We start from the raw sequence: 12,397 nt of genomic DNA, 5'->3' as shown, positions 1-12,397 counted from the left end.
TAGTAAAAATTCAAACCAACAGATCCAATGTATTTCAAAACTCTTCATTAGGCTAATTACACATAGATGGCCAATTATAATATCAGTTTATAATCTGTGTTGGGTATAACACATTACTGTAATGAAATTATCCACTGAAAAAAGTACAGAAAGGGATTTCTGTTTATTTTTAGGTAATTTAATTACAGTTTAACTGTTTGTGTTACATTTCTAGAATCAATATTGAATTTGAAATCTAAATTTATCGTCTAAAGGTAAAATTGAACAGAAACAGCATCTTTAAACCTCTGTGTGCTGGTGCATTCACTTAAAATACTTAAAATGACCTAAAATCAGATACAGATAAGATTAATCGAATTTATAAATGGTACACTTTATGGTATACTGACAAAACACTGTGATTTTGTAAAATAAACAAAATAAACGGTGCGCTTTCTGCTGTTTTGGTTCTCTGTTCTCTTTCTGAAACAAGTCACAAAAACGAACTGAAACTTGCGAATACTTCACATACACACATCACAAATACGTCTATAGAAAACTGAAATGTGTGAAAAAGGGTACATTTTAGTCCTCTTCATTCCACAACAAATCCTTTAAAACATGTCAGATGACTAAAAAATGTGACACATATTCTGGAAAATAATACCTACACACACACACACACACACAATGTATATTTGGCAAAATGTATATTTAGCTAAATTCATATTTTGTTAAAAAAATTTAAATAAAAATTATATAAATTTACATATAAATACTTTTATACATAATTTTGCAACATTAGAAATTTGCTAAAAAAAAAAAAAAAGCAGCAATATTTTAGTATTAGTTACTGAAAAAGCTATATCAGTCAACCACTAATATCAACAATAATTCATGTTGGATAAAATAAATTTGTCAAGCACTTAATTAAAACATTCTATATCATGTACGCATTCTTATTTTGCCATTAAAAAGTAAAGTACTATTCTGTTCCTGTGTGGAGATTGAAATGGACTGTCTGCTGGGGTTACTCTATTGCGTGACCAGGACAGCCTTGGTTTTAAAAATACACCACAACAAATAAAAGATTCATTTCTTAGGAGAGCACCTGCTCCCCTCAGATTTGAAACATCTTGCTGCCCACCTGCAGCAGAACTGCAGCCCAGAGCAGAGAAATCGAATCGCCCCACAGTCAAATCTGCATCCAACCTATTCGGCTCTTAAAAGCCATGATTGAATTTCATCTTGATGCCATTAAATATTTATAAAGGCCAATTAGAAGGGCAACTCTTTGCTTGCGGTAAAGACTCCTCTCCATCATCCACTCCTGTGCTCTATCAGGTCCTGCCTCTGAAAGATCGCCCTTAAAGGCCACAAGACCAAACTCTTCCTACGCTCAACTGGACCGAAGTATGCATGTCAGATGAGAAGTAAATGCGCCTAAATCCTGAAGGAGCATATATGAATTGATCCTAGCAACTAACATGTAACAGTTGAGACTAATGGAAGGCAGAAATGACATCATACTGGAATAAGAGCAGACAACATCATGCTCTATAAGCAGCGGAGCATCTTGGGCCGAACTCTTGGAAGACAATTTATCCCCTGCGGGACTTTCTGTTGTGAGATAAATGGAGCATCAAAGTGAGTTAAGTGTGAATAGACACTGGTAGAGGATAAGAGGACAGGTGGATGAACAGAGTGAGATAATAGGGGGTTGAAAAAAAATCAGCATAATCATTTTTGATGCTGTAATTAGATTTATAGCTTCAGGAAGGTGCTGATATCAATCTGTGTGGGGATTTCAAAAGTCTGTATATACCTTTAGAATGTTTAGTAAGGCCTACATACAGTACTTGAAGAGACACAGGGCCAAATTTACTAAACAGGGCAAATTAGCAAGAGAGTGCAGTCCCTTAAAAGTGCAGATGGAAGTGGAAAGTTCTGCAGGTGATCTACTGAAAATGCGTAAAATAAAGAAAACAGACAGGGCATTTCCATAATGACCAACGCAATCTACCAAGAGCAGTGCAAATTAACCTAGTGTTTCAAACAAGCAGAGCCGATGATGATCGGGTGCGGGTAAGTAACAACACAGTGTCACAATCTCCATCTAGGAGGGAATGAAGAAACGCTGAAAATAACATGAATAAGTCTTTAATAATCCAAAGGAAAGGACCCAAAGGACAGGGATCCAGGGAAACATCCAACAAGTAGAACCGACAACACAAACTGAAAGGACAGTAGTTTTTAAACACAGGGTGTTTGGGAAAACACAGGTGCAATGAATGACTAATTAAGGGGAACACGACACACCTGGGGAAGGAAAACACAACACAATGAGTCCAGGGCATGACACTACTCCCCCCTCCCCCCGGGAAGGTGTGTCCTCATATCGTAGGAACAACATGGATGGGGGGCATATATGGGAACTCAGGAGGAAGTTCCGGAGGAGGACGGATATCCGGGAGGAGGACGACAGGCAGAGACCAGGGAGGAGACGATGAAGGGAGGAGCCAGGGAGGAGACAGGAAGGACAGGAGCAGGAAGAGTCCAGCTGTATCCAGGCCACAGCCATAATGTCGACCCATCGTGGAGCTGACAGAGGGAGCTGCCATGGAGGAGAAATGTCTGTCGACTCCAGGGGGCCAACCAATGGTGGTGGAGGAGTCCGAGGTGGAGACGGACAGCCGATGAGCCAGGCACAGGGGAGGATCTGGAGGTCCTAGGCAGAACTGATGACCCCAGCGGAGATGCGGAGCCGAGGGTTTGAAGGAGCCTTAAGGAGCCTGACAGAGCTGGAGGGATTGAAGATTGAGGCAAAGCCAGAGGAGTGGAGTCCCCGAGACGCAGGATGGTCAACGGCAGACCAAGGTGGAACAGGAGGGACGAGGGAACCTTGTGGAGCTGTCAGACTACAGCGGTGGAGGAGGCTGGAGCAGGTGGAAGGGTGGGCATTTTTGAGGATCTGGCACTGGAAGGCGCTTTCTAGGAGCTGGCACAACAGAAAGAAAAACCATGGGAGAAAAATGAAAATAAAACGGAGGGGAAACATGCAATAAACTGTATTTTGGTGGGTTCTTCTGTCACAAGCTCCCTCTAGGAGGGAATGAGGAGTGAAGAAACGCCGGAAAAACACAAATAAGTCTTTAATAATCCAAATAGAGACAGGAAACTGGGGAAAAGTAAGGGTTTGTGCTGGCTGTTAGTAAGCCTGATGCTAGCAGAGTATTCAGAAGTAACTCTGACCTGCCCTGGAGGGCAGTGCATTTCAGCACTCTGAAGGGTCCAGGACATCACCATCATAATATGTGCTGCCTGGTTCAAGAAGCCAGTGGCCAAAGACATACATTCCTGCCCCTTGTTTTTTTTTTTACTCTGACTGTTACCTTGGCAACATGGCAGCAAAACTCTTGTTTATAGCTTCTTTTGTTGTGACAAGTGAAACTAGTATATGCAATATCGATTTTCTGTGTCTTGTTTAATTTGAATGATTAATGTAGGTGGATCTAAACTACAGCTGAAAAGGTTTGAGGTCAGTAATGTATACATTCATACAGTAAGAATGAATCAAAAGTGACGACAAAGACATTTGTAATGTTACAAAAAAGGTTCTTTTTCAAATAAACGTTGCTCTTTTGAACTTTCTATTAATCAAATACTCCTGAAAACAGCATCACTGTACAACATTGATAATAATAAGAAATGTTTCTTGAGCACCAAATCAGCATATTAGAATATTTCGAAAGGATCATGTGACACTGAAGAAGGCTGGAGTTATGGCAGCTTTACTATCACAGGAATAATACTATCTTCCCAAGGTGCCATTGTTAAGGATATAAAGATGCTTAAATAAATGAAATTGCTTAGCATAAAACACAGAGAATTTTGAACTACAACCTTACTGTCCTCTCTCACCCCAGACCCCAACTAAACCCCTTTGGATGAGGAGCCGCACGGGCGACACGCATGAACTGATATTTACAGAGACGTGAGATCAATGACCTCCCGCCAGCGCTGAGAGGAGTTGACACGCTCTGCTGTGTAATCCTGCCCAACACAACACACTGCTACAGGGACTGCTGTGGGACAATTTCACATCACATGTCATAACCTTGGCTTATGAGAAGGTCGAATGTACTTACAAAATGATCTAAAAAGGCAGAAAGTTACGGTGACCCTCCTGAGACATTCGAAGAGCGTACATGCTTTAATTTTCGCCTTCGAAAGTCTCTTTTGTTGCGCTTCAGAGAAAAGCACTTTTCTGATGCATCTGTTGCTATGATACCAGATGATGGAAACCCTGTTGTGCCAACAGTACAGCATTAGAATGAAAAAAATGATTGCTCAAAAAGCTTTAGGATTCATAACTCTGATTAACAAAAGAAACTGATCTAACTAAATTGGTTTTGAGCAGCCAGGATAATCTGCTGGAGTACATCGGTTACTACATTATTGCTAGTCTTCTCTTACTGAAAAGTCATTTTGGGGAAATTGGATTTAGTAGAGCATCTATTGTACGTGCCAGAGAGCAGAGCAAAAAACACAGGCTCTGTTCCAAAGCTTCCTTTGCTGCCTACCACATATATAGGCATCATCCTAATCGAGATGGAATCACACAAGTGACTCTACACAAGAAGAAAGCTCATATAAAAGCAGTAGACACAAAAACTAGTTAAAGTTATCAAATGAAATATATTTAGAATTTATATTTTTCTCAGTTTAGTATATCATTAAGCAGGCTATATTGATCGTTTTAGAGTGACCAATCAGAGAGGACATGTGGTTATTTCCTTATTGTATTACTACAAATCTTTCAAAAATCTTTAACACTTTAGAATAAGGTTCCATAAGTTAATGTTAGTTAATGTATTAATTAACATGAACACACAATGTACAATACATTTATTACTGTTTTTAATCTTTTTTTTCAATGTTAGTTGATGAAATTACAGTTATTCATTGTTAGTTCACGTTAATTCACGGTGCACTAACTAATGTAAACAAGCACAACTTTTGATTTGAATAATGCGTTAGTAAATGTTGAAATTAACATGAATTAAACCAAGATTAATAAATGCTGTAGAAGGATTGTTCTTGCTTAGCTCATGTTAACTAAAGTTGTTAACTGACATTAACTAATGAAATCATATTCTAAAGTGTTTCCCAAAAATCAACAGAAAAAAGCATCCGGGTTTATGTGACATGCACTAATGAAACATGCACATTAACAAAAATTCTGATGTGAATGATTTGCCTACACACTTACTCATAAATGCATTATTGCGTTAACAAAGCTCAGTACAAGAGCGGGATGGAGCTCTGGTGAAATATCTGCATTATTAAATGAAATGCGTTACTTATTCAGAAGCTCCTTTTAGCTTTTTTAGTTTTTACCTTTTTTTTTGTTTAACCAACTCAAATTAACTTGCCCAGCAAGATTTTCTTTAAACAGTCATAACAGTATTTGACCCGAAAGAGAGAACTGAACTGAGAGAATTTCCACCACTATATGACTTAAAGGTTTTGTTCACCCAAAAATGAAAATGCAGTAATTAATTACTCACCCTCATGTCGTTTCAAAAACATAAGACCTTCATTCATCTTCAGAACATAAATTAAGATATTTTTTATGAAATCCGAGAGCTCTCTGACCCTGCATAGACAGCAACACAACTACCACGTTCAACCTGAATTTTACGAAGCTACAAGAATACTTTTTGTGTGAAAAAAACAACAACAACAACTTTATTCATCAATTTCTTTTTTTTTTTTCTATGTTGCTGTCTATGGAGGGGCAGAAAGCTCTCGGATTTCACCAAAAATATCTTAATTTGTGCTCCGAAGATGAATGAAGGTCTTATGGGTTTGGATCAGCAGAATTTATATTTTTTGGTGAACCCAAAATTTATTTTGCAAAATACACACACACACACACACACACACACACAATATATATATATATATATATATATATATATATATATATATATATATATATATATATATATATATATATATATATATATATATATAAACTATATCAGATCCCATTGACTTTCACTGCATGGACAAAAAAAAAAAAAAAAACTATTCAAAACATCTCTTGTGTTCCAAAGGCAAAAGAAAGTCATACACAATCATTATATGGACAGAATTAGTTTAACATTAGACCCCTTGTCCAAGAACCCGCAAGAATGTCAAAGTAACAAATAAACTAATTATAATGCATTATTTTCAGTTAATTCTTGAAAAAGTATAGCAATAAAATCAAGCTGAGGAAGTACTGTAATATTTGAATGGCAATCATACATATCCATGTGTGTTTGTGTGTTGCAGAGATTAAAGGAGACTATTTCTCTCTCTAAATGGCATTTTAAAGCCACAGAAAAGGAGAAAGCATTGTAGGAAATCATTATCCCTGACAACCATGACTAAAGGTGGAAAATGTTTTGGATTTATGGTGACAGGATTTGTCTGAGTTATCAATCTGTCCCGCTGGCATTGAGAACATCTCACAGAGTAAAGCAAGTTAAACATGCTGCTGTGTGCAAGAGGAATGCTAACCGAAGCTAATGACACTGTACGGGCAAAATCACAGATTTTTGGACATCTATGAAGCTGATTTTGTTTCATAAATTATTTTCACAACCCAAAGGCATGTCAGTTCATTAGATAAGGTTTTCTTTTAAACAAGTAGTAAAGGATGACCTATTTCCTGTTTAATACCAATATGAATGACATCTGCTGTATCTCTGGATAATGCAAAACCACGGGGATTCAACATGCATTGAGACGGAAAAGAAAGGAAGCTGAAAAGTAAAATTCTGTGTCTTCTGCTGCGAGAGATAAGATACAACAGTCTATATGTTCCATGTAAACGTGATGTGGTAAAAACTGATAAGGCGACGTGACAGAGCAACAGATGCTGTTAGACTGATACAGACTTTTTAATACCTGGATTGTAATGTACGTTCACACACACACACAAAGTAATAGGGATTCTAGATTAACAAGATAATAATAAAGTCATAAAAACAGCAACATTTTAGTGGCCACAATATTATGATTTATATGTGTACTCTATAAACAGAAGGATAAAATGAAGTGATATTTCATTCTGATAACAAAGAGATGTCTTTGGTTTGTCCTATCAAAACAAAACTGTTGTTTCATCAAGAATAAAAAAAGTTTCATTTCACAACTAAAATCCATTCAGAATAAAGTTGTATTAAAAGAAAGATCAGTTAATTAACAGCCCAGGGCTCAATATTAAATTTTTTTCTCTTAAATTCGATTGGCCTGCTGATATTTTTATTGGTCTCACCACAAAAAAAGAGAAGTATTGTTTTTAGTGATGTTTTATATATTTAATAAATAGCTGTTTTTTTATTTTATTTTATATGATATTATATTTTAAAGCTGCAATAATACCTGCCTTTCTGGAAAATATCTACACTAGCAACACAAGCCATTATTTTAACGTGACGTGCTATATATATCATTTTATATTACTATATATTGCATTCATTTAACAAAACACAAAAAAGTCAATACTAAAATTTAATTCCATGCCATAATATACATAATTGCCATAGGAATCAGAATTTATCTGAATAGGAGATAACAATATGACCCAACAAATATGCCAACTTCAGTTTTAATCGCACAGATAGTCTAACTTGGTTATTTCTGCCTCAAACTGTTATATAAAACATAGCAAGTGTGAAATGGCTCAGACAACTGCCTGTGTATTATTTTTCATAAAATAATTGACCAGCAGTCATACACATTGAAGCCATGAGCACTCACACTGCATTTGGAGTGGAAACATATCCATTCTTAGGTCAGCGAGCACACACTGCAATACTGAGCAAAATATGTTTGTGCAATTTTTGTGGAAAGCAATAAAAAATATGGGTGAAATATGGTGCTTTTTGTTTAAAACAAAAAACAAAAAAAACAATTCCTTTCCATTTACATGATGTAGTTAATATCTTTAAAAGGTGGCCTACTTTTCAGGCAAGTCAGAAAAAAACTCCTTGTTCTATAATGCAAGGCCATGTACTAAAAAAAAAAAAAAAACTAATTCATGCTCTTAAGAAACTTCACAAGCTTCATGAAGTTGAAGACTACTTCTTTTATTATCATGTGCAACTGTGATTTAAATACAGCTTTAAGGAAGGGGGGAAAAAAAGCACCATATCCACCCACACCCATAGCAAAGTACAGTACTGGCATATGTGCACAGTATTTTCTTAATTTAAATGTTTTAATAATATGTTATGAATGTGAAAGTGTAACCAGAGAGTGAGAGAAAGAGAGCAAGAGGCACAGAATATAATGGATGTTTGGCAACATTGGAAGAGACAGATTCACACCAATGGAGATTTCTATAGAAGCCTAAAAGAGTGAAAATGAGTTTTTAGATTGTCTAAAGATAGGTACTACTGAGAATACAGTGATATAATGATCAGCTGTAAAAGAAACTGCTTGAATTCCCTGTGCACCAGCCCTAGTGATCTCACGTTACATGTATGCAAACGCACAGACCCTAGATACGCTCGCCTCCCCCACCCCACATAAAACCTACAAGAAAGCTGTAATTTGACACATCTCTAATCACCTTAGCTGCATCCAGAGAGCTTTGCGCCTTAATTCTGCATGATTTTTAATTTGTTTTTACAGCAGTTTGAGCAAATTTAATTTGTTAATTAAAGCCGAAAAATGAAATGCTGAACATTATTGAAGAGATGGTTATTGTGTTAGTGTGGAGACTGGGGTGGAGGGTTGGGGCTTTGGGGAGGGGGGGTTGGTTGTGTGCAGGATACGTGGGGTGGTAAGGGCTCAAGAGTATCAATAGCTGGACAAATCTAAAATATATATATATATATATATTTTTTTTTTTCTTCCAAATATATATATATATATATATATATATATATATATATATATATATATATATATATATATATATATATATATATAAATAAATGCAAATATATATTTGCATATATAATCAAATAAGTGTAGCAAAATTTATAAATGAAGACAATACAAAGTCAAATTTTATTTAAAAATATAATACACACACACGCACGCACACATGCACACACACACACACACAAACACACAGCATCTGAAAAGTTGTATCTGGTTATATAAATGATATACTTATAAAATAAATACAAATAGAATATCTATATAATTGTATATAATACACAACTGATAATTAATGATAATTAACATTAACAGAATTCAAATCAATGAATAAATTACTAATTATAATAATAAGAATGACACACACACACAGCACATCATGTCTTCTGTCATCATAAACAGACACGAGGTGCATAAGCAAAGTCTACGGGTGATATTATCTTTCCTGGTGAGTACCATAACCCACCTCTGAAGAAAGGGTCATTGGCTTTATGATTATTGTCTTGTATGATTATCCGTCCTACCGCTTCATTTTGCATAAGTCTAGTGGTGATGTGCATAAATCCTTAAACAGCTCATTTGCTTTGTGAGCCCCTTAACCAGGCACTGTTACTAATAAGAGGAATCCCCTCAATCACACGGGGTTTAGAGAGCAAGGCTACAAAAAGAGGAGAGGAGTGTTAATGGCATTGCTGCGTGTGTGTCTGTTTGTGTCCTTGCAAAGGCAGTCGTGCATAACTGTCCGCAGCTCTTAAATGACCCGGGTGATTATGAAGCTAATTACTGACAGTCCTGAACTATACTACATATCCACTCCCATTCAGCTTGCTATTGACTATGCAGCTCCCACCACAACATCCCCAGTCTTTACAGCAGAATTTCTCAACCAGAACCGCGAGAAACAGGAAAAAAGGAAAGAGAGAGAAAGCCAAAGAGACATTAAGAATGACGAACAGATGTGATAATAAAAGTGTACACGTGGACGTAAAGCATTAACTGTTGGAGTATTATGGATAGTGCTCTTTAAAGGCTCTTTTACTGGCTGAGCTTGACTGTGATTTGTCACCTTGTCTTAGCCGAAGACGGCAATGGCACACTTACAGGAGACAGGAGCATACTGAGAAAAGTACTGTGCACACCAAAATTACAATGTATACATAAATACATAGCATGGCCAGTTACAGTGGATTCAAAATGTGAATAAAACATGTATTGTCAAGCAGAATTGGGAAGTCGTGGACTAGTGGTTAGAGAGTTTGACTCCTAACGCTAGAGTTGTGGATTCAAATCTCGGGCTGGCAATACCACGACTTAGGGGCCCTTGAACAAAGCACTGCTCCCCGGGCCCTGAAGCATAAATGGCTGACAAATGCTCCGGGTGTGTGTTTCAGGGTTTGTGTGTTTACTGCTGTGTTTGTGCACTTTGGATGGGTTAAATGCAGAGCACGAATTCTGAGTATGGGTCACCATACTTGGCGTAGCATCATGTCATTTGACATATATTATTAAGAATGCACAAAGGTGATCATGTGGATGTCAAGCACACATTTAGACCAGCAGTATATTTGCAGTCCTGTGAGTTTTTGTGTGAGGGTACAAATCTACTCCATTAAAAAAAAGGTATTACACTGATGTCCACCGCAAATAATGGATAATGTACTTCTTGCATTAATATTATCTCTAAGGAAAGTGGCTATAATACAAATAAACTATTATATCAACTAACCAAATTAGACCAACAGAGCTACTGATCTACAAATCAGATTCCCAAAAAAGTTGGGACAGTACAAATTGTGAATAAAAACAGAATGCAATGATGTGGAAGTTTCAAATTTCAATATTTTATTCAGAATACAACATAGATGACATATCAGATGTTTAAGATGAGAAAATGTATCATTTTAAGGCAAAAATAAGTTGATTTTAAATTTCATGGCATCAACACATCTCAAAAAAGTTGGGACAAGGTCATGTTTACCACTGTGTGGCATCCCCTCTGCAGTTTGCAGATGTCTGAGGACTGAGGAGACAAGTTGCTCAAGTTTAGGAATAGGAATGTTGTCCCATTCTTGTCTAATACAGGCTTTTAGTTGCTCAACTGTCTTAGGTCTTCTTTGTCGCATCTTCCTCTTTATGATGCGCCAAATGTTTTCTATGGGTAAAAGATCTGGACTGCAGGCTGGCCATTTCAGTACCCGGATCCTTCTTCTACGCAACCATGATGTTGTAATTGATGCAGTATGTGGTCTGGCATTGTCTTCTGGAAGTGTTCCTGAGCCCATGTTGTGATTTCCATTACAGTAGCATTCCTGTATGTGATGTAGTGCCATCTAAGGGCCCGAAGATCATCCAGGTATCCAGTATGGTTTCAGATTGTTCCAGATTCTCTGAATCTTTGGATGATATTATGCACTGTAGATGATGATAAATTCAAATTCTTCGAAATTTTTTCTCTGAGAAACTCCTTTCTGAATATTGCTCCACTATTTTTCGCTGCAGCATTGGGGGAATTGGTGATCCTGTGCCCATCTTGACTTCCGAGAGACACTGCCACTCTGAGAGGCTCTTTTTATACCCAATCATGTTGCCAATTGACCTAATAAGCAAATTGCAAATTGGTCCTTCAGCTGTTCCTTATATGTATGTACATTTAACTTTTCCGGCCTCTTATTGGTACCTGTCCCAAATTTTTTGGAATGTGTAGCTCTTATGAAATCCAAAATGACAATGACAATATTTGGCATGAAATTTTAAAACGTCTCACTTTCAACATTAGATATGTTATCTTTATTCTATTGCGAATATAGAATAGATTCTAAACAGACCTATGTTGGTTCAGTGTTCAGTGGGTTGCGATGTTATTTGCTTTTTGCATCAATTGTTCAGCCAATAAAATACACCTTTCCAGATCAAAAACGTGGTTAATGAAAATAGAACATGACAAATAACCAGTACGTCTATCCCTCACAGTTTTTGTCAAATAAAATATGGTATCTAAACTGACAGAAATCTGTACTGAAATTTGATGAAACTTTGTGCAAATAATTTCCTTTATTATCAGTATAAATTAATGCAGTGGCAGTTCTATGATTTTTCTGTAACAGGGGCCAATAAGGGGCCACGTGTTACGTACAGGGTACATTCAAGCACACAAAATAATTTATTCAGTACGGTGCAAATATATTTTGGCAGTCATTCCTTTTTCAAACGCTCCAATAAAAAAATGAGCCAGTAAAGTTATTAATGATTTTTTTCATTTATTTATACTGTGTATACAGGACACAACTCATCACATTTCACACATTTCAACGACTAATTTGTGCTGTGCAATAATCTCTAAAGCCACCATTTCTGCACAGTGTTTTTTCCAATTAAAGAACCCTGATTCTGACCTGAATATAGACATTGCGCCTTTTGGGAGCGAAAAGTGGCGACAAGGGTAGCAAAAGAGACAGAATACTCCAGCCACGTAAAG

General features: G+C 36.7%; 1 pseudogene; it reads right to left on the bottom strand.

Annotated features, from left to right (window-relative positions):
• Positions 1–12,397, bottom strand: part of LOC113075604 (cytosolic carboxypeptidase 6-like) — a 186,846-nt pseudogene that overhangs the window by 101,487 nt on the left and 72,962 nt on the right.

Source organism: Carassius auratus, unplaced genomic scaffold (assembly GCF_003368295.1).
Source record: "Carassius auratus strain Wakin unplaced genomic scaffold, ASM336829v1 scaf_tig00017243, whole genome shotgun sequence".
Classification (NCBI taxonomy): domain Eukaryota; kingdom Metazoa; phylum Chordata; class Actinopteri; order Cypriniformes; family Cyprinidae; genus Carassius; species Carassius auratus.
This window is presented reverse-complemented; position numbering and strand designations above follow the sequence as displayed.